Consider the following 20,154-nt stretch of genomic DNA (forward strand, 5'->3'; position numbering starts at 1 on the left):
CACTGCTCTAGAGGAGATCTGCATGGAGAAATGGGCCAAAATACCAGCAACAGTGTGTGAAAACCTTGTGAAGACTCACAGAAAACGTTTGACCTGTGTCATTGCCAACAAAGGGTATATAACAAAGTATTGAGAAACTTTTGTTATTGACCAAATACTTATTTTCCACCATAATTTGCAAATAAATTCATCAAAAATCCTACAATGTGATTTTCTGGATATTTTTTCTCATTTTGTCTGTCATAGTTGACGTGTACCTATGATGAAAATTACAGCCCTCTCTCATCTTTTTAAGTGGGAGAACTTGCACAATTGGTGGCTGACTAAATACTTTTTTTTCCCCACTGTATAAGGTCCCACAGTTGACAGTGCATGTCAGAACAAAAACCAAGCCATGAGGTCGAAGGAATTGTCTGTAGAGCTCGAGACAGGATTGTGTCGATGCACAGATCTGGGGAAGGGTACCGAAACATTTCTGCAGCATTGAAGGTCCCCAAGAACACAGTGGCCTCCATCATTCTTAAATGGAGGAAGTTTGGAACCACCAAGACTCTTCCTAGAGCTCGGGGAAGAAGGGCCTTGGTCAGGGAGGTGACCAAGAACCCAATGGTCACTCTGACAGAGCTCCAGAGTTCCTCTGTGGAGATGGGAGAACCTTCCAGAAGGACAACCATCTCTGCAGCACTCCACCAATCAGGGCTTTATGGTAGAGTGGCCAGACGGAAGCCACTCCTCTTTAAAAAACATACAACAGCCCGCTTGGAGTTTGCCAAAATGCACCTAAAGGACTCTCAGACCATGAGAAACAAGATTCTTTGGTCAGATGGAACCAAAATTGAACTGAATGCCAAGTGTTACGTCTGGAGGAAACCTGTTACCATCCCTATGGTGAAGCATGGTGGTGGCAGCATCATGCTGTGGGAATGTTTTTCAGCGGCAAGGACTGGGAGACTAGTCAGTATCAAGGAAAAGATGAACGGAGCAAAGTACAGAGAGATCCTTGATGAAAACCTCCTTCAGAGCGCTCAGCACCTCAGACTGGGGCGAATGTTCACCTTCCAACAGGTCAACAACCATAAACACACAGTCAAGACAATGCAGGAGTGGCTTCGGGACAAGTCTCTGAATGTCCTTGAGTGGCCCAGCCAGAGCCCGGACTTGAACCCGATCAAACATTTCTAAAAACCTTCTAAAAACCTGTTTTTGCTTTGTCATTATGGGGTATTGTGTGTAGATTGATGAGGGGAAAAAAAACAATTTAACCATTTTAGAATAAGGCTGTAACGTAACAAAATGTGGAAAAAATCAAGGGTCTGAATACTTTCCGAATGCACTGTATAAAAAGGTACAAACTTAATAATGTCCAACTGAAAAAGCTACCTTTGGTTGATTTGTGGTTATAACAGACAAAAAAAGGAACTGAAACAAGATATTTTCACAGGCACAAAGGAAAGTAAGAGGAGCCTATTGTCTCTGTAACAAGTAAAATGTCACATTTCAGCTATAAAATACATTTGTGAAATTGCAATAATAGAAACATATTGACTTTTAAATCATTGTGAATTTTGTTTTCATTGTCGGCACCTTTATCTTTCTTCAGCGGGTCCACATGTACCTTTGCATCTGTAATGAAATGAACAGCAGAGGTAAGAACTATTCAACCTTTCTTGGACTACATTAGAGCAAACACAAAATGACTACATTACCATCATTCCTTTCCTGGACGGTTTTCATCTGTTCCTTCAGGTTGTAGATGTCATCCCGCTGTTTATCCTTGAATCTACATAAATATAAAGGTAGGCCTACATATAAGGACGTCCAACATCAATCTCTTTCTCTATACAATAGCCATTGACCACGTTTGATAAAATAACTACATTATAATTTATAGCTAATCACAGATTAAACACATTTTCCCTGAGGGATCCTTGGAATACATTGAGGGCGTAATACAATACAATGTAATATTATTAATCAACAATTTATGTTCTTAACCCTGGGAAACATGGGCCTGGGAGTCTCACAGGGATATTGGTATGCACAGTTGATAGAAGAATTTAAATGTAATGACTAAAGTATTACATCCCGGAACCATTGATAACTGTGTGAAATGTATTATAATAATAAGACTATAATCTAGTAATGTGTGTGCGTAGGACAAATTAAGATTATGACATGGTGTTACTATTTAGCAATATGAGTAGGAGTTAGGTCAGACAACAAAGGAGACGGAGAGCTGTCGACAGACAACTTTTGACAACTGTGAAACCAATAATAGGAAATAGGCCTCCCAACTCAGGGAGGGGAGAAACCGTTAGGCTTGGAGAAGATTATGAAACATGTTGCAGAATTGACATAACAAATATGTGTACAGTGGAAAAATACAGCCCGCCTAAAGCGGGGTGGGATTCTTGTCTGACGTATGTGTATAAAAGATGGACTCTGGACTTGAGAGGGCAGAGCGCTCTCTGAATAAAGCCTGATAATTGTAAACTGGGACACTTAGTCTCTTTATTAGAGATTTACAACCTCTGGGATACAGATTGAGTAATATAAGAGTTCAGTTTTGGAACATTGAGATAGAAATTCTTGTGACAATGATCAATTTTTGTAACTTAATACTTATTGTATTATCTTCTTCTAGTCCACCCATTTTTATATATATTTTTTTTTACATAAATGCACTGTAATTTAAAGCTAGAATCCTTAGTTGCTACTTTCGTTTTTGGGTATGGAATACCATGATATACCCATGGGTTCTTGAAGAATATCAAATCAAATCAAATCTTATTTGTCACATGCGCCGAATACAACAGGTGTAGACCTTACAGTGAAATGCTTACTTACAAGCCCTTAACCAACAATGCAGTTTTAAGAAAAATAAGTGTTAAGTAAAAAATAGATAAGTAAAAAAAAAAAAATTGAGGTAATATGTACATGTAGGTAGAGTTAACGTAGATAATTAACAGAGAGTAGCAGCAGCGTAAAAGAGAGGGGGAGGGTAGCCATTTCATTAGCTGTTCAGGAGTCTTATAGCTTGGAGGTAGAAGCTGTCAAGAAGCCTTTTGGACCTAGACTTGGCGCTCCGGTAACGCTTGCCGTGCGGTAGCAGAGAGAACAGTCTATGACTAGGGTGGCTGGAGTCTTTGATCATTTTTAGGGCCCTCCTCTGACACCGCCTGGTATAGAGGTCCTGGATGGCAGGAAGCTTGGCCCCAGTGATGTAGTGGGCCGTACGCACTACCCTCTGTAGTGCCTTGCGGTCGGAGGCCGAGCAGTTGCCATACCAGGCGGTGATGCAACCAGTCAGGATGCTCTCGATGGTGCAGCTGTATAACTTTTTGAGGATCTGAGGACCCATGCCAAATCTTCTGAGGGGGAATAGGCTTTGTCATGCCCTCTTCACGACTGTCTTGGTGTGTTTGGACCATGATAGTTCGTTGGTGATGTGGACACCAAGGAACTTGAAGCTCTCAACCTGTTCCACTACAGCCCCGTCGATGAGAATGGGGGCGTGCTCAGTCCTTTTTTTTTTCCTGTAGTCCACAATCATCTCCTTTGTCTTCGTCACGTTGAGGGAGAGGTTGTTATCCTGGCACCACACAGCCAGGTCTCTGACCTCCTCCCTATAGGCTGTCTCATCGTTGTCGGTGATCAGGCCTACCACTGTTGTGTCGCAAACCTAATGATGGTGTTGGAGTTGTACCTGGCCATGCAATCATGGGTGAACAGGGAGTACAGGAGGGGACTGAGCACGCATCCCTGAGGGGCCCCTGTGTTGAGGATCAGCGTGGCAGATGTGTTGTTACCTACCCTTACCACCTGGGGGCGGACGGTCAGGAAGTCCAGGATCCAGTTGCAGAGGAAGGTGTTTAGTCTCAGGGTCCTTAGCTTAGTAATGAGCTTTGAGGGCACTATGGTGTTGAACGCTGAGCTGTAGTCAATAGAATGTAGTGGATAGAATTCTCACATAGGTGCTCCTTTTGTCCAGGTGGGAAAGGGCAGTGTGGAGTGCAATAGAGATCATCTGTACTCCTGAGTGGCGCAGTGGTCTAAGGCACTGCATCGCAGTGCTAACTGTGCCACTAGAGATCCTGGTTCGAATCCAGGCTCTGTCGCAGCCGGCCGCGACCGGGAGACTCATGGGCTCAGTTGATAGAGCATGGTGTTTGCAATGCCAGGGTTGTGGGTTCGATTCCCACGGGGAGCCAGTATAAAAAAAATAATAATATGTATTCACTAACTGTAAGTCACTCTGGATAAGAGCGTCTGCTAAATGACGTAAATGTATCTGTGGATCTGTTGGGGCGGTATGCAAATTGGAGTGGGTCTAGGGTTTCTGGGATAATGGTGTTGATGTGAGCCATGACCAGCCTTTCAAAGCACTTCATGGCTACAGACGTGAGTGGTATGGGTCGGTAGTCACTTAGGCAGGTTACGTTAGTGTCCTTGGGCACAGGGACTATGGTGGTCTGCTTGAAACATGTTGGTATTATAGACTCAGTCAGAGACAGGTTGAAAATGACACTTGCCAGTTGGTCAGCGCATGCTCGGAGTACACGTCCTGGTAATCCGTCTGGCCCTGCGGCCTTGTGAATGTTGACCTGTTTAAGAGTCTTACTCACATCGGCTATGGAGAGCGTGATAACACAGTCGTCCGGCACAGCTGATGCTCTCATGCATGCTTCAGTGTTGCTTGCCTCAAAGCAAGCATAGAAGTAATTTAGCTTGTCGGAGGGCATAGCGGGATTTCTTATACAGTGAGGGAAAAAAGTATTTTATCCCCTGCTGATTTTGTACGTTTGCCCACTGACAAAGAAATGATATGTCTATAATTTCAATGGTAGGTTTATTTGGTCTTGGCCATGGTGGAGAGTTTGGAATCTGATTGATTGCTTCTGTGGACAGGTGTCTTTTATACAGGTAACAAGCTGAGATTAGGAGCACTCCATTTAAGAGTGTGCTCCCAATCTCAGCTCGTTACATGTATAAAAGACACCTTAGATCCAGAAATCTTTCTGATTGAGATTTATAACATTTTTGACATGCGTTTTTCTGGATTTTTTTGTTGTTATTCTGTCTCTCACTGTTCAAATAAACCTACCATTAAAATTATAGACTGATCATTTCTTTGTCAGTGGGCAAACGTACAAAATCAGCAGGGGATAAAATAATTTTTTCCCTCACTGTAAGCGTCAGGGTTAGAGTCCCGCTCCTTGAAAGCAGCAGCTCTACCCTTTAGCTCAGTGCGGATGTTGCCTGTAATCCATGGCTTCTGGTTGGGGTATGTACGTATGGTCACTGTGGGGACGACGTCATCAATGCACTTATTGATGAAGCCAGTGACTGACGTGGTGTACTCCTCAATGCCATCGGAAGAATCCCGGAACATATTCCAGTCTGTGCTAACAAAACAGTCCTGTAGTTTAGCATCTGCGTCATCTGACCACTTCTTTATTGACCGGTTCATGGGTGCTTCCTGCTTTAGCTTTTGCTTGTAAGCAGGAATCAGGAGGATAGAATTATGGTGAGATTTGCCAAATGGAGGGCGAGAAGAACAGCGCCGGGAAGAACAGCGCCGGGAAGATGGCTGCCGTTTTACAGCCCTCTAACCAATTGTACTATTATGTGTGTTTTTCCGCGTTATTTGTAATTTATTTTGTACATAATGTTTCTGCCATCGTCTCTTATAACCAAAAAGAGCTTCTGGATATCAGGACAGCGATTACTCACCTCGCATTGGACGAAGATTTTTTCTTCAACGAGGCGGTCGCAAAGGATATCCTACAGACACCCGACAAGGCCCAGATCCCCGTCATTCGCGTGAGGAAGAGACGGAGATATCGCGGACGCAGATCCGGGTGCCTTGTAAGGATCCGACGGCGAGCGAGTAAACTGCCTCTCCCATCAATCCTACTAGCCAACGTTCAATCTTTTGAGAATAAAATGGACGAGTTAAGATTACGGTTATCCTACCAACGGGACATTAAAAACTGTAATATCTTATGTTTCACGGAGTCGTGGCTGAACGACAACAATGATAATATTCAGCTAGCAGGCTATACGCTACATCGGCAGGACAGAACGTCTGACTCTGGTAAGACAAGGGGCGGCGGTCTGTGTATATTTGTAAACAACAGCTGGTGCACAAAATCAAATACTAAGGAAGTCTCGAGGTTTTGCTCGCCTGAGGTAGAGTATCTTATGATAAGCTGTAGACCACACTATTTACCAAGAGAGTTTTCATCTATATTTTTCATAGCTGTCTATTTACCACCACAAACCAATGCTGGCATTAAGATTGCTCTGAATGAGTTGTACAAGGCCATTAATCAACAGGAAAACGCTCATCCAGATGCAGCGCTCCTAGTGGCCGGGGACTTTAATGCAGGGAAACTTAAATCCGTTCTACCTAATTTCTACCAGCATGTTAAATGTGCAACCAGAGGGAAAAAAACTCTAGACCACCTTTACTCCACACACAGAGACGCATACAAAGCTCTCCCTCGCCCTCCATTTGGCAAATCTGACCATAACTCTATCCTCCTGATTCCTGCTTATAAGCAAAAACTGAAGCAGGAAGCACCAGTGATTCGGTTAATAAAAAAGTGGTCAGATGACGCAGATGCTAAGCTACAGGACTGTTTTGCTAGCACAGACTGGAACATGTTCCGGGATTCTTCAGACAGCATTGAGGAGTACACCACATCAGTCACTGGCTTCATCAATAAGTGCATCGATGATGTCGTCCCCCACAGTGACCGTACGTACATACCCCAACCAGAAGCCATGGATTACAGGAAACATCCGCACTGAGCTAAAGGGTAGAGCTGCCGCTTTCAAGGAACGGGACTCTAACCCGGACGCTTATAAGAAATCCCGCTATGACCTCCGACGAACCATCAAACAGGCAAAGAGTCAATACAGGTCTAAGATTGAATCATACTACACTGGCTCTGACGCTCGTCGGATGTGGCAGGGCTTGAAAACTATTACAGACTACAAAGGGAAGCACAGCCGCGAGCTGCCCAGTGACACAAGCCTACCAGACGAGCTAAACCACTTCTATGCTCGCTCGAGGCAAGCAACACTGAAGCATGCATGAGAGCACCAGCTGTTCCGGATGACTATGTGATCACGCTCTCCGTAGCCAATGTGAGTAAGACTTTTAAGCAGGTCAACATTCACAAGGCCGCAGGGCCAGACGGATTACCAGGACGTGTACTCCGAGCATGTGCTGACCAACTGGCAAGTGTCTTCACTGACATTTTCAACATGTCCCTGACTGAGTCTGTAATACCAACATGTTTCAAGCAGACCACCATAGTCCCCGTGCCCAAGAACTCTAAGATAACCTGCCTAAATGACTACCGAACCGTAGCACTGACGTCTGTAGCCATGAAGTGCTTTGAAAGACTGGTCATGGCTCACATCAACAGCATAATCCCAGAAACCCTAGACCCACTTCAATTTGCATACCGCCCCAACAGATCCACAGATGATGCAATCTCTATCGCACTCCACACTGCCCTTTCCCACCTGGACAAGAGGAACACCTATGTGAGAATGCTATTCATTGACTACAGCTCAGCATTCAACACCATAGTGCCCTCTAAGCTCATCACTAAGCTAAGGATCCTGGGACTAAACACCTCCCTCTGCAACTGGATCCTGGACTTCCTGACGGGCCGCCCCCAGGTGGTAAGGGTAGGTAACAACACATCTGCCACACTGATCCTCAACACGGGGGCCCCTCAGGGGTGCGTGCTCAGTCCCCTCCTGTACTCTCTGTTCACCCATGACTGCATGGCCAGGCACGACTCCAACACCATCATTAAGTTTGCCGACGACACAACAGTGGTAGGCCTGATCACCGACAACGATGAGACAGCCTATAGGGAGGAGGTCAGAGATCTGGCCGTGTGGTGCCAGGACAACAACCTCTCCCTCAACGTGACCAAGACAAAGGAGATGATTGTGGACTACAGGAAAAAAAAAGAGGACTGAGCACGCCCCCATTCTCATCGACGGGGCTGTAGTGGAACAGGTTGAGAGCTTCAAGTTCCTTGGTGTCCACATCACCAACGAACTATCATGGTCCAAACACACCAAGACAGTCGTGAAGAGGGCACGACAAAGCCTATTCCCCCTCAGGAGACTAAAAAGATTTGGCATGGGTCCTCAGATCCTCAAAAAATTCTACAGCTGCACCATCGAGAGCATCCTGACTGGTTGCATCACCGCCTGGTATGGCAACTGCTTGGCCTCTGACCGCAAGGCACTACAGAGGGTAGTGCGTACGGCCCAGTACATCACTGGGGCAAAGCTCCCTGCCATTCAGGACCTCTATACCAGGCGGTGTCAGAGGAAGGCCCTCAAAATTGTCAAAGACTCCAGCCACCCTAGTCATAGACTGTTCTCTCTGCTACCGCACGGCAAGCGGTACCGGAGTGCCAAGTCTAGGTCCAAAAGACTTCTCAACAGCTTCTACCCCCAAGCCATAAGACTCCTGAACAGCTAATCATGGCTACCTGGACTATTTGCACTGCCCCCCACCCCATCCTTTTTACGCTGCTGCTACTCTGTTAAGTATTTATGCATAGTCACTTTAACTCTACCCACATGTACATATTACCTCAACTACCTCAACTAGCCGGTGCCCCCGCACATTGACTCTGCAATGGTACCCCCCTGTATATATAGCCTCCCTACTGTCACTTTATTTTACTGTATATATAGCCTCCCTACTGTCACTTTATTTTACTTCTGCTCTTTTTTTCTCAACACTTTTTTTGTTGTTGTTTTATTCTTACTTTTTTTGTTTAAAATAAATGCACTGTTGGTTAAGGGCTGTAAGTAAGCATTTCACTGTAATGTCTGCACCTGTTGTATTCGGCGCATGTGACCAATAACATTTGATTTGATTTGATTTGATTTGATTTGATTTGATTTGAGGGAGAGCTTTGTATGCGTTTCTGTGTGTGGAGTAAGGTTGGTCTAGAGTTTTATTTACTCTGGTTGCACATTTAACATGCTGGTAGAAATTAGGTAAAATGTATTTAAGTTTCCCTGCATTAAAGTCCCCGGCCACTAGGAGCACCGCCTCTGGATGAGCTTTTTCCTGTTTGGTTATGGCCTTCTACAGCTCATGGAGTGCGGTCTTAGTGCCAGCATCGGTCTGTAGTGGTAAATAGACAGCTACGAAAAATATAGATAAACTCTCTTGGTAAATAGTGTGGTCTACAGCTTATCATGAGATACTCTACCTCAGGCGAGCAAAACCTTGATACTTCCTTAATATTAGATTTCGTGCAAGAGCTGTTGTTTACAAATATACACAGACTGCCACCCCTTGTCTTACCGGAGGCAGCTGTTCTATCTTGCCAATGCAGCGTATATCCCGCCAGCTGTATGTTTTTTCTTTAGGTTTTTTTTTTAGGGGGTAGATCAGCTTTTATATTGCAGATGGATTGTAACATCACTTCCAATCCCCCATATGTTTTTTTTTCTCGCTAATATATATATATATATATATATATATATATATATACATATACACATACATACATACACATACATACAGTTGAAGTCGGAAGTTTACATACACTTAGGTTGGAGTCATTAAAACTCGTTTTTCAACCACTCCACACATTTCTTGTTAACTAACTATAGTTTTGGCAAGTCGGTTAGGACATCTACTTTGTGCATGACACAAGTCATTTTTCCAACAATTGTTTACAGACAGATTATTTCACTTATAATTCACTGTATCACAATTCCAGTGGGTCAGCAAGGAAGAAGCCACTGCTCCAAAACCGCCATAAAAAAGACAGACTACGGTTAGCAACTGCACATGGGGACAAAGATTGTACTTTTTGGAGAAATGTCCTCTGGTCTGATGAAACAAAAATAGAACTGTTTGGCCATAATGACCATCGTTATGTTTGGAGGAAAAAGGGGAAGGCTTGCAAGCCTTGAAGTGAAGGGGAAGGCTTGCAAGCCCAACTGTGAAGCACAGGGGTGGCAGCATCATGCTGTGGGGGTGCTTTTCTGCAGGAGGGACTGGTGCACGTCACAAAATAGATGGCATCATGAGGAAGGAAAATGATATGGATATATTGAAGCAACATCTCAAGACATCAGTCAGGAAGTTAAAGCTTGGTCGCAAATGGGTCTTCCAAATGGACAATGACCCCAAGCATACTTCCAAAGTTGTGGCAAAATGGCTTAAGGACAACAAAGTCAAGGTATTGGAGTGGCCATCACAAAGCCCTGACCTCAATCCTATAGAACATTTGTGGGCAGAACTGAAAAAGCGTGTGCGAGCAAGGAGGCCTACAAACCTGACTCAGTTACACCAGCTCTGTCAGGAGGAATGGGCCAAAATTCACCCAATTTATTGTGGGAAGCTTGTGGAAGGCTACCCGAAAAGTTTGACCCAAGTTAAACAATTTAAAGGCAATGCTACCAAATACTAATTGAGTGTATGTAAACTTCTGACCCACTGGGAATGTGATGAAAGAAATAAAAACTGAAATAAATCATTCTCTCTACTATTATTCTGACATTTCACATTCTTAAAATAAAGTGGTGATCCTAACTTACCTAAGACAGGGAATTTTTACTAAGATTAAATGTCAAGAATTGTGAAAAACTGAGTTTAAATGTATTTGGCTAAGGTGTATGTAAACTTCCGACTTCAACTGTATATATACACTACATTACCAAAAGTATGTGGACACCTGCTAGTCGAACATCGCATTCCAAAATCATGGGCGTTAATATGGAATTGGTCCCCCATTTGCTGCTATAACAGCCTCCACTCTTCTGGGAAGGCTTTCCACAAGATGCTGGAACATTGCTGCGGGGACTTCCTTCCATTCAGCCACAAGAGCATTAGTGAGGTCGGACACTGATGTTGGTGGGGGAGGGGGGGGGGGGGTGATTAGGCCTGGCTCGCAGACAGCGTTCCAATTCATTCCAAAGGTGTTCGATGGGTTTGTGGTCAGGGCTCTGTGCAGGCCAGTTAAGTTCACACTGATCTCGACAAACCATTTCTGTATGGACCTCGCTTTGTGCACAGGGACATTGTCATGCTGAAGCAGGAAAGGGCCTTCCCCAAACTGTTGCCACAAAGTTGGAAGCACAGAGTCATCTAGAATGTCATTGTATGCTTGAGCACTAAGATTTCCCTTCACTGGAATTAAGGTGCCTGAACCATAAAAAACTGCCCCAGACCATTATTCCTCCTCCACCAAGCTTTACAGTTGGCACTGTGCATTCAGGCAGGTAGCGTTCTCCTGGCATCCGCCAAACCCAGATTTGTCCGTCAGACTGCCAGATGGTGAAGCATGATTCATCACTCCAGAGAACGCATTTCCACTGCTCCAGAGTCCAATGGCGGCGAGCTTTACACCACTCCAGCCGACTCTTGGCATTGAGCATGGTGATCTTAGGCTTGTGTGTGGCTGGTCGGCCATGGAAACCGAAATGTTTTTGTGCTGACGTTGCTTCCAGAGACAGTTTGGAACTCGGTAGTGTGTGTTGCAACCATGGACAAACGATTTGTACGCACTTCAGCACTGGGCGGTACAATTCTGTGAGCTTGTGTAGCCTACCACTTCATGGCTGAGCCATTGTTGCTCCTAGATGTTTCCACTTCCCAATAAAAGCACTTACAGTTGACTGGGGATGCGCTAGCAGGGCAGAAATTTGACGAACTGACTTGTTGGAAAGGTGGCATCCTATGACGGTGACACGTTGAATGTCACTGAGGTCTTCAGTAAGGCCATTTTACTGACAATGTTTGTCTATGGAGATTGCATGGTTGTGTGCTCGATTTTATACACCTGCCATTAACTGGTGTGGCTGAAATAGCCAAATCCACTAATTTGAAGGGGTGTCCACATACAGTACCAGTCAAAAGTTTGGACACACCTACTCATTCAAGGGTTTTTCTTTATTTTTACTATTTACTACATTGTAGAATAATAGTGAAGACATCAAAACTATGAAATAACACTTATGGAATCATGTAGTAACCAAAACAGTGTTAAACAAATCAACAAATATTTTATATTTGAGATTCTTCAAAGTAGCCACCCTTTGCCTTGATGACAGATTTGCACACTTTTGGCATTCTCTCAACCATCTTCACTTGGAATGCTTGTCCAAGGAGTTCCCACATATACTGAGCACTTGTTGGCTGCTTTCCCTTCACTCTGCGGTCCAACTCATCCCAAACCATCTCAACTGGTTTGAGGTCGGGTGATTGTGGAGGCCAAGTCATCTGATGCAGCACTCCATCACTCTCCTTCTTGGTCAAATAGCCCTTACACAGCCTGGAGGTGTGTTTTGGGTCATTGTCCTGTTGAAAAACAAATGATAGTCCCACTAAGCGCAAACAAGATGGGATGGCGTAGAATGCTGTGGTAGCCATGCTGGTTAAGTGTGCCTTGAATTCTAAATAAATCACAGACAGTGTCACCAGCAAAGCAACCCCACACCATCACACCTCCTCCTCCATGCTTCACGGTGGGAACCACACATGCGGAGATCATCCGTTCACCTACTCTGCGTCTCACAAAGGCACGGCGGTTGGAAACAATAATCTCAAATTTGGACTCATTAGACCAAAGGACAGATTTCCACCGTTCTAATGTCCATTGCTCGTGTTTCTTGGCCCAAGAAAGTCTCTTCTTCTTATTGGTGTCCTTTAGTAGTGGTTTCTTTGCAGCAATTCGACCATGAAGGCCTGATTCATGCAGTCTTCTCTGAACAGTTGATGTTGAGATGGGTGTGTTACTTGAACTCTGTGAAGCATTTATTTGGGCTGCAATCTGAGGTTCAGTTAATTGCCAATTTCTGAGGCTGGTATCTCTAATGAACTTATCCTCTGCAGCAGAGGTAACTCTGGGTCTTCCTTTTCTGTGGCGGTCCTCATGAGAGCCAGTTTCATCATAGCGCTTGATGGTTTTTGCGACTGCACTTGAAGAAACTTTCCGCAGAAACACGTCATCGGGTCTAACGGTCGTCTCGCGCCGAACTGCGCATGTGCAGGTCATCAAATCAAAGGCACTCCTTCGATATAAAGTTATTTTTGACAACAATCAAAACGTTTCAGTTCGTCACTTTCACGAGGTAATAACATGTTTAACTACTTAAGCCATTGGCTCAAATCTAGGTTTTGCCTTTAGATTGTGAGAAAATGAACAACTAAGGGGAAGAAAATCATTTTTCTCATTGACTTCTCAAACCCCAAACCCCGGCCTGGCCAGCTAACAAGTGATTAGCATTAGCGGCTAACACAATTTATTTTAGCCAGACAAACTAGCTGTTTGCAGACAGTAAGATAAACAAACTAATAGTGGATCATTATAGAATGCTTGTGGATTTATATTAAGAAGCTACATGGAAAGCAGCGTCGTTTTCATCAACATATTGTTGCATCTGCTGCATTGATCATGCAGACTGAAGAGTGAACAGTCAAGCAACAACAAATGATCTCATGGTCGACCAACAACAACTGTGCTCCTTGAGTGACAGGGGGCGGGCTTGGTGAGAGAGATGACTCAAGTAGCAGAGTAAACTATAAAAACTGAGTTGCGTATCACATTTAACAAACAAAACATTGAAATACCATAATAGAAGGTTAAGTAAAAACGTGCATCAATACCGGTATATAGTAAAATATGGTAAACCGCCCAGCCCTTACACACACAGACACTCCACTTCATACAAACACGAACACACACACTGGATGCTAAGCATGGCGCCGTATTGTATGGCTGCCGTCTTGAGAGCTCCAACACCAACTTTGCTATTTTGTGCTTATTTTGGCATTTATCTGAACTTTCTTTTAGACTAAATGTATCCTCTATCATTTGTTATGTTCGACAAAAAGTTTTGAACATCAGATTGGCAGTTACTAACCTCAATTTCGGCTTCGACCTCGACTCATCCACCCTGGGCTCTTTATGTACCTACAATCCAATCTTCGGGCTACCTAAGAGGAAACGCAGGTGAAAAAGAGGCAAGAGATCGGGTGTCCTGTTGAGACTAAGGCAAAGGGAAAACCAGCCACCTCTTCCCTCCATTCTATTGGCAAATCTATAGTCACTTGATAACAAGATGGATGACCTCTGATCGCGGATTTTCTATCAACGGGACTCTCGTAACTGCAATATTCTAATATTCTTAAACATGGATTTTGGACAAGATACCCCCCATGGCTATCCAAGTCGATGGATTTTCCCTTCACCAAGCGGACAGGACTTAGATTCATGGAAATCCAGAGGGGGAGGAGTATGTCTCTTCATCAAGAACAACAACAACAACAGATGGTGTGCAGACTCTAGGAATACCTGATTGTCAAACGCAGACCCTTCTACAGTTGAAGTCGGAAGTTTACATACACTTAGGTTGGAGTCATTAAAACTTGTTTTTCAACCACTCCACAAATTTCTTGTTAACAAACTATAGTTTTGGCAAGTCGGTTAGGACATCTACTTTGTGCATGACACAAGTAGTTTTTCCAACAATTGTTTACAAACAGATTATTTCACTTATAATTCACTGTATCACAATTCCAATGGGTCAGAAGTGTACATACACTAAGTTGACTGCCTTTAAACAGCTTGGAAAATTCCAGAAAATGATGTCATGGCTATAGAAGCTTCTTATAGGCTAATTGACATAATTTGAGTCAATTTGGATGTGTACCTGTGGATGTATTTCAAGGCACCTTCAAACTCAGTGCCTCTTTTTTTGACATCATGGGAAAATCAAAAGAAATCAGCCAAGACCTCAGAAAATAAATTGTAGACCTCCACAAGTCTGGTTCATCCTTGGGAGCAATTACCAAACACCTGAAGGTACCACGTTCATCTGTACAAACAATAGTACGCAAGTATAAACACCATGGGACCACGCAGCCATCATACCGCTCAGGAAGGAAACGCGTTCTGTCTCCTAGAGATGAACGTACTTTGGTGCGAAAAGTGCAAATCAATCCCAGAACAACAGGAAATGACCTTGTGAAGATGCTGGAGGAAACAGGTACAAAAGTATCTATATCCACAGTAAAACAAGTCCTATATCGACATAACCTGAAAGGCCGCTCAGCAAGGAAGAAGCCACTGCTCCAAAACCGCCATAAAAAAAGCCAGACTACGGTTTGCAACTGCACATGGGGACAAAGATCGTACTTTTTGGAGAAATGTCCTCTGGTCTGATGAAACAAATATAGAACTGTTTGTGTCACGCCCTGGCTCTGGGGACTCTTTAATGTTGAGCCAGGGTGTTAGTTCCTATGTTTAGTTGTTCTATGTGTTTATTCTAGATCGTTTAGATCTATGTTGGCCAGGGTGGTTCCCAATCAGAGGCAGCTGATTCTCGTTGTCTCTGATTGGGAACCATACTTAGGCAGCCTGTTTTGCACAGTTAATTGTGGGATCTTGTTCTGTATAGGTTTGTGTTGGTGAACCTTTAGACTTCACGTATCGTTTTGTTGTTTTGTTGTTGTATTAAGTACTCATTAAAAGATGTACGCCTATCACGCTGCACCTTGGTCCGGTTCTTACAACGATCGTGACAGAAGATCCCACCACCAGAGGACCAAGCAGCGTGCCCAGGAGGAGAAGTTGGCGATGTCCCAGGTGGGCGAAGAGTGGTCTTGGGAGGACATGTTCGCGGGCAAAGGGCCATGGGCAAAAGTTAAAGCCCTGGCGAGAGAGGAGGTACGGCGCCAACCGTGCCGTCGTCGGACAGGCGAGAGGCAACCCCAAATGTTTTTGGGGGGGCACACGGCATGGACGACGGGGCTGCTGGAGACAGCTACAGGGCGAGTTTGTGGACTAGGAGAGGAGGCCACCAGGTTACGGGGGCCATTGGTCATGAAGGGGAAGGAGAGTGTAGAGGCACGGCGAGAGGTACTGGGGTGTGTTACCAGTCCGGTCCGGCCCGTTCCTGATCCCCGCACAAGGCCAGTGGTGTGTGTTCCCAGTACGGTCCGGCCTGTTCCTGTCCCTCGCACCAAGCCTGTGGTGCGCGTCGCCAGCCCGGTCCGGCCTGTTCCTGCTCCCCGCACCAAGCCTGTGGTGCGCGTCGCCAGCCCGGTCCAGCCTGTTCCTGCTCCCCGCACCAAGCCTGTGGTGCGCGTCGCCAGCCCGGCCTGTTCCTGCTCCCCGCACCAAGCCAGTGGTGCGCGTCGCCAGCCCGGTCCGGCCTGTTCCTGCTTCCCACACCAAGACAGTGGTGCGCGTCGCCAGCCCGGTCCGGCCTGTTCCTGCCCCTCGCACCAAGCCTGTGGTGCGCGTCGCCAGCCTGGTCCGGCCTGTTCCTGCTCCCCGCACCAAGCCAGTGGTGCGCGTCGCCAGCCCGGTCTGGCCTGTACCTGCCCCTCGCACCAAGCCAGTGATGCGCGTCGTCAGCCCGGTCCGGCCCGTTCCTGCTCCCCGCACCAAGCCAGTGGTGCGCGTCGTCAGCCCGGTCCGGCCCGTTCCCGCTCCCCGCACCAAGCCAGTGGTGCGCGTCGTCAGTCCGGCACGGTCCGTGCCTGTTCCACCTGTGCCTGGTCCGGCACCGGTCAGCTGCTCCACGCCGGAGCCAGAGAAATCCGCTCCACCGGTGTTCAATCCAGCTCCGGCCAGCAGGGCCAGACCACGAGGGCGAGAGAGAGAGTGGTGGTCACTCCCGGAGCCGGATCTGCCTCCGAGGCGGAATGCCCACCCGGCCCCTCCCCTGTGGTGTTTGGTTGGCGCGGTCGCAGTCCGCGCCTTTGGGGGGGGGGTACTGTCACGCCCTGGCTCTGGTGACTCTTTAATGTTGAGCCAGGTTGTTAGTTCCTATGTTTAGTTGTTCTATGTGTTTATTCTAGATCGTTTAGATCTATGTTGGCCAGGGTGGTTCCCAATCAGAGGCAGCTGATTCTCGTTGTCTCTGATTGGGAACCATACTTAGGCAGACTGTTTTGCACAGTTAATTGTGGGATCTTGTTCTGTATAGGTTTGTGTTGGTGAACCTTTAGACTTCAGGTATCGTTTTGTTGTTTTGTTGTTGTATTAAGTACTCATTAAAAGATGTACGCCTATCACGCTGCGCCTTGGTCCGGTTCTTACAACGATCGTGACAGTTTGGCCATAATGACCATCGTTATGTTTGGAGGAAAAAGGGGGATGCTTGCAAGCCGAAGAACACCATCCCAACTGTGAAGCACGGGGGTGGAAGCATCATGCTGTGGGGGTGCTTTGCTGCAGGAGGGACTGGTGCACGTCACAAAATAGATGGCATCATGAGGAAGGAAACTTATTTTGATATATTGAAGCAACATCTCAAGACATCAGTCAGGAAGTTAAAGCTTGGTCGCAAATGGGTCTTCCAAATGGACAATGACCCCAAGCGTACTTCCAAAGTTATGGCAAAATGGCTTAACGACAACAAAGTCAAGGTATTGGAGTGACCGTCACAAAGCCCTGACCTCAAGCCTATAGAAAATGTGTGGGCAGAACTGAAAAAGCGCGTGCGAGCAAGGAGGCCTACAAAACTGACTCAGTTACACCAGCTCTGTCAGGAGGAATGGTCCAAAATTCACCCAACTTATCGTGGGAAGCTTGTGGAAGGCTACCTGAAACGTTTGACCCAAGTTAAACAATTTAAAGGCATTGCTACCAAATACTAATTTAGGGTATGTAAACTTCTGACCCACTGGGAATGTGATGAAAAAAATTAAAGCTTAAATAAATCATTCTCTCTACTATTATTCTGACATTTCACATTCTTAAAATAAAGTGGTGATCCTAACTGACTTAAAACAGGAACTGTTTACTAGGATTAAATGTCGGAATTGTGAATTGTTTAAATGTATTTGGCTAAGGTGTATGTAAACTTCCGACTTCAACTGTACCTTACAAGAGAGTTTTCATCTGTTATCATGACTGCTGTATATATTCTACCTCAGGATAGGCAAGTTTTAGGCATGACATGCCAGCAACAAACGCTGACACTACACATCCAAGTATATCTGACCAAATTATGAAAGACAAGAATTGTAATTTAGAATTCCGTTAAGTGAGTGTGGAAGAGGTGAAAAAAGTATTGTTGTCTATCAACAATGACAAGCTACCGGGGTCTGACACTTGGATGTTTTTTGCCACTACTATCTTCCATATCTTCCATTTAGTTTCAGAATGGGTAGCAAGGAATAAGTTAGTCCTAAATATTTCAAAAACTAAAAGCATTGTATTTGGGACAAATCATTCACTAAACCATAAACCTCAACTCATTTTTTGGAGAACTGAAAGGATGGCTCGTCAGATGCTGCTATTGGCTGGAGTTTGAGGTAACTGAAGGGAAACTGGGAGAGGCGGGGTGTTTGTGGTGCGTCCTAGAAACAGAACTGAGAGTCTGTGGTGGTGTGTCACTGTAACTTAATGGTGTGTGTGTGTGTGTGTGTGTGTGTGTGTGTGTGTGTGTGTGTGTGTGTGTGTGTGTGTGTGTGTGTGTGTGTGTGAGCGAAAGAGAGCGAGAAGTGTATTTTGTTTTGGATACCCAACGTGTCACACCCCAATCACATAAAATCACACAAAACAAAAGGTCTCAAATAATAATGTTTTCTCTCTCCAAGAAGAACCTTTAATCCATTATCTCAAACCGTTCCAACACCACCAACACCTCTGTTGACCTACTATCAGGGTGCGAATTATGGGGAATCCAGGGGGGGGCTCAGCTCCCCTGAATGAGACATTAGCTCCCCTAAATGCAACAAAAGTCAAACTTTGGGGGTGGTCTCTAAATAATGCTAATTTAACCATTCTCCTATTTGTTTAAATGCAGTGGTAAATATGTTTTACAGTGTTAAATATGAAAATAAAAGCTTCCAAATGAAACGAACACCCCCACCTCTCTGTCATGGTATAACAATTTAATTATACATGGCTGCACAAGCGTCTCCCCTGTCTACCATGCTGTCCACTCAGTAGTACTGAATTTCGGCCTCAGCTGAGCTCCTTTAAACGCATAGATTTCCCTTTGTACTTGCTCATTTTCGCCATTTGTTTGCCATGCGCCCTTGATAAAAATAGCCTTTATTCCAATGCATTAGATTTATCTGTTGATTTATCAGTGTTTGCTCTTGTCAGTCAGCTTTGTTTTTCAGGTGCGCTAGGGTATTGGTGTTCTCTGTTCTGTGGCCAGAAGTAGTAGACCTTTTATTTAGCTTCATTATTTTCTATCAATATCTGTTTCCTTTCCTGGATCAGCTGATGATGGTTGACAATATCACTAGACAACTAGCCTACAGCTAGACACCAATGCACATCCAATCCATCCAACATTAATGACAGTAGGCCTATAGCTGACTCTTTCGGTTAGAAGCATTCGATTTTGCAATGGCATAAACCTACATTATTTGGGATTTGTTTGCCCATGAAGAACTGTTTTCATGGCAAAACATAATACAATTTTACGTAGGCATAGTTACACTTATAGCGCAATTTCCAAGTTTTCCAAGATCCAGGAATCGTACAGGGTTTAAGTTCAGTGTTCTAATTCAACAGTGTCATAAATGTCATTAATGTAAGGAAAGAAAAGTAGTGTTTTATGTCACACGATCTGTGAAGACTCCAAGCATTCAACTCATGAATTATGGACATCTCATGAACTAGGATGTAAACATGTTTTGATTAAACTTGTGTATTATATTGAATGTAGGCTACCTGTTCTGCGTGTGTTCATTTGTGTCAAATTGCCTCATCTGAGAGGGTAGGCTACCGGCAACGGTGTAGGCCTAGTAGAGGGTAAACGCAACTAAATGCAGTTTACCCACCTTTATCAGAAAAATGCATTGAAAGTATAGGGAGCTTATTTTTTTCACTGCAACCGGCTATCAGAGTTTAGCCACCTATTATTTTACCACTAGCCTACATCACTGGCTACCAGTAGACCGATTTGAAGATCATGGTAATAGGCCTGCCCATTGTAGCCTAGTCTAGTAAATTTACTGTGTGTGTTAGGGTGACCATTCCCTTTTTCCAGGGACAGTTTCAGCCCCGAACATGCACAGTAGCCTATTTTTTTAAAGTGATTTGTTTGTCAATCAGATGAAAGCTGGTTGTGTTCATTCCACATGAAAAGGTAATTCATTTTTACCGTTAAATC

The 20,154-nt window shown here is 44.8% G+C and overlaps 1 protein-coding gene across 2 annotated transcripts in view; it reads left to right on the forward strand.

Annotated features, from left to right (window-relative positions):
• LOC121571347 (heterogeneous nuclear ribonucleoprotein C) overlaps nt 1-2,496 on the forward strand; it is a 32,049-nt gene extending 29,553 nt beyond the window's left edge. The window contains exons 11-12 of one of the 2 annotated variants that reach the window (XR_006001696.2): nt 1,601-1,646; nt 1,747-2,496. The gene's annotated coding sequence lies outside the window, so the exon portion shown is untranslated. The remainder of the gene's footprint in view (nt 1-1,600; nt 1,647-1,746) is intronic. The other variant, XR_006001697.2, reaches the window with a different exon arrangement.
• Nucleotides 2,497-20,154: the final 17,658 nt, after the last annotated feature.

This window comes from Coregonus clupeaformis, chromosome 8 (genome assembly GCF_020615455.1).
Source record: "Coregonus clupeaformis isolate EN_2021a chromosome 8, ASM2061545v1, whole genome shotgun sequence".
Taxonomy (NCBI): Eukaryota; Metazoa; Chordata; class Actinopteri; order Salmoniformes; family Salmonidae; genus Coregonus; species Coregonus clupeaformis.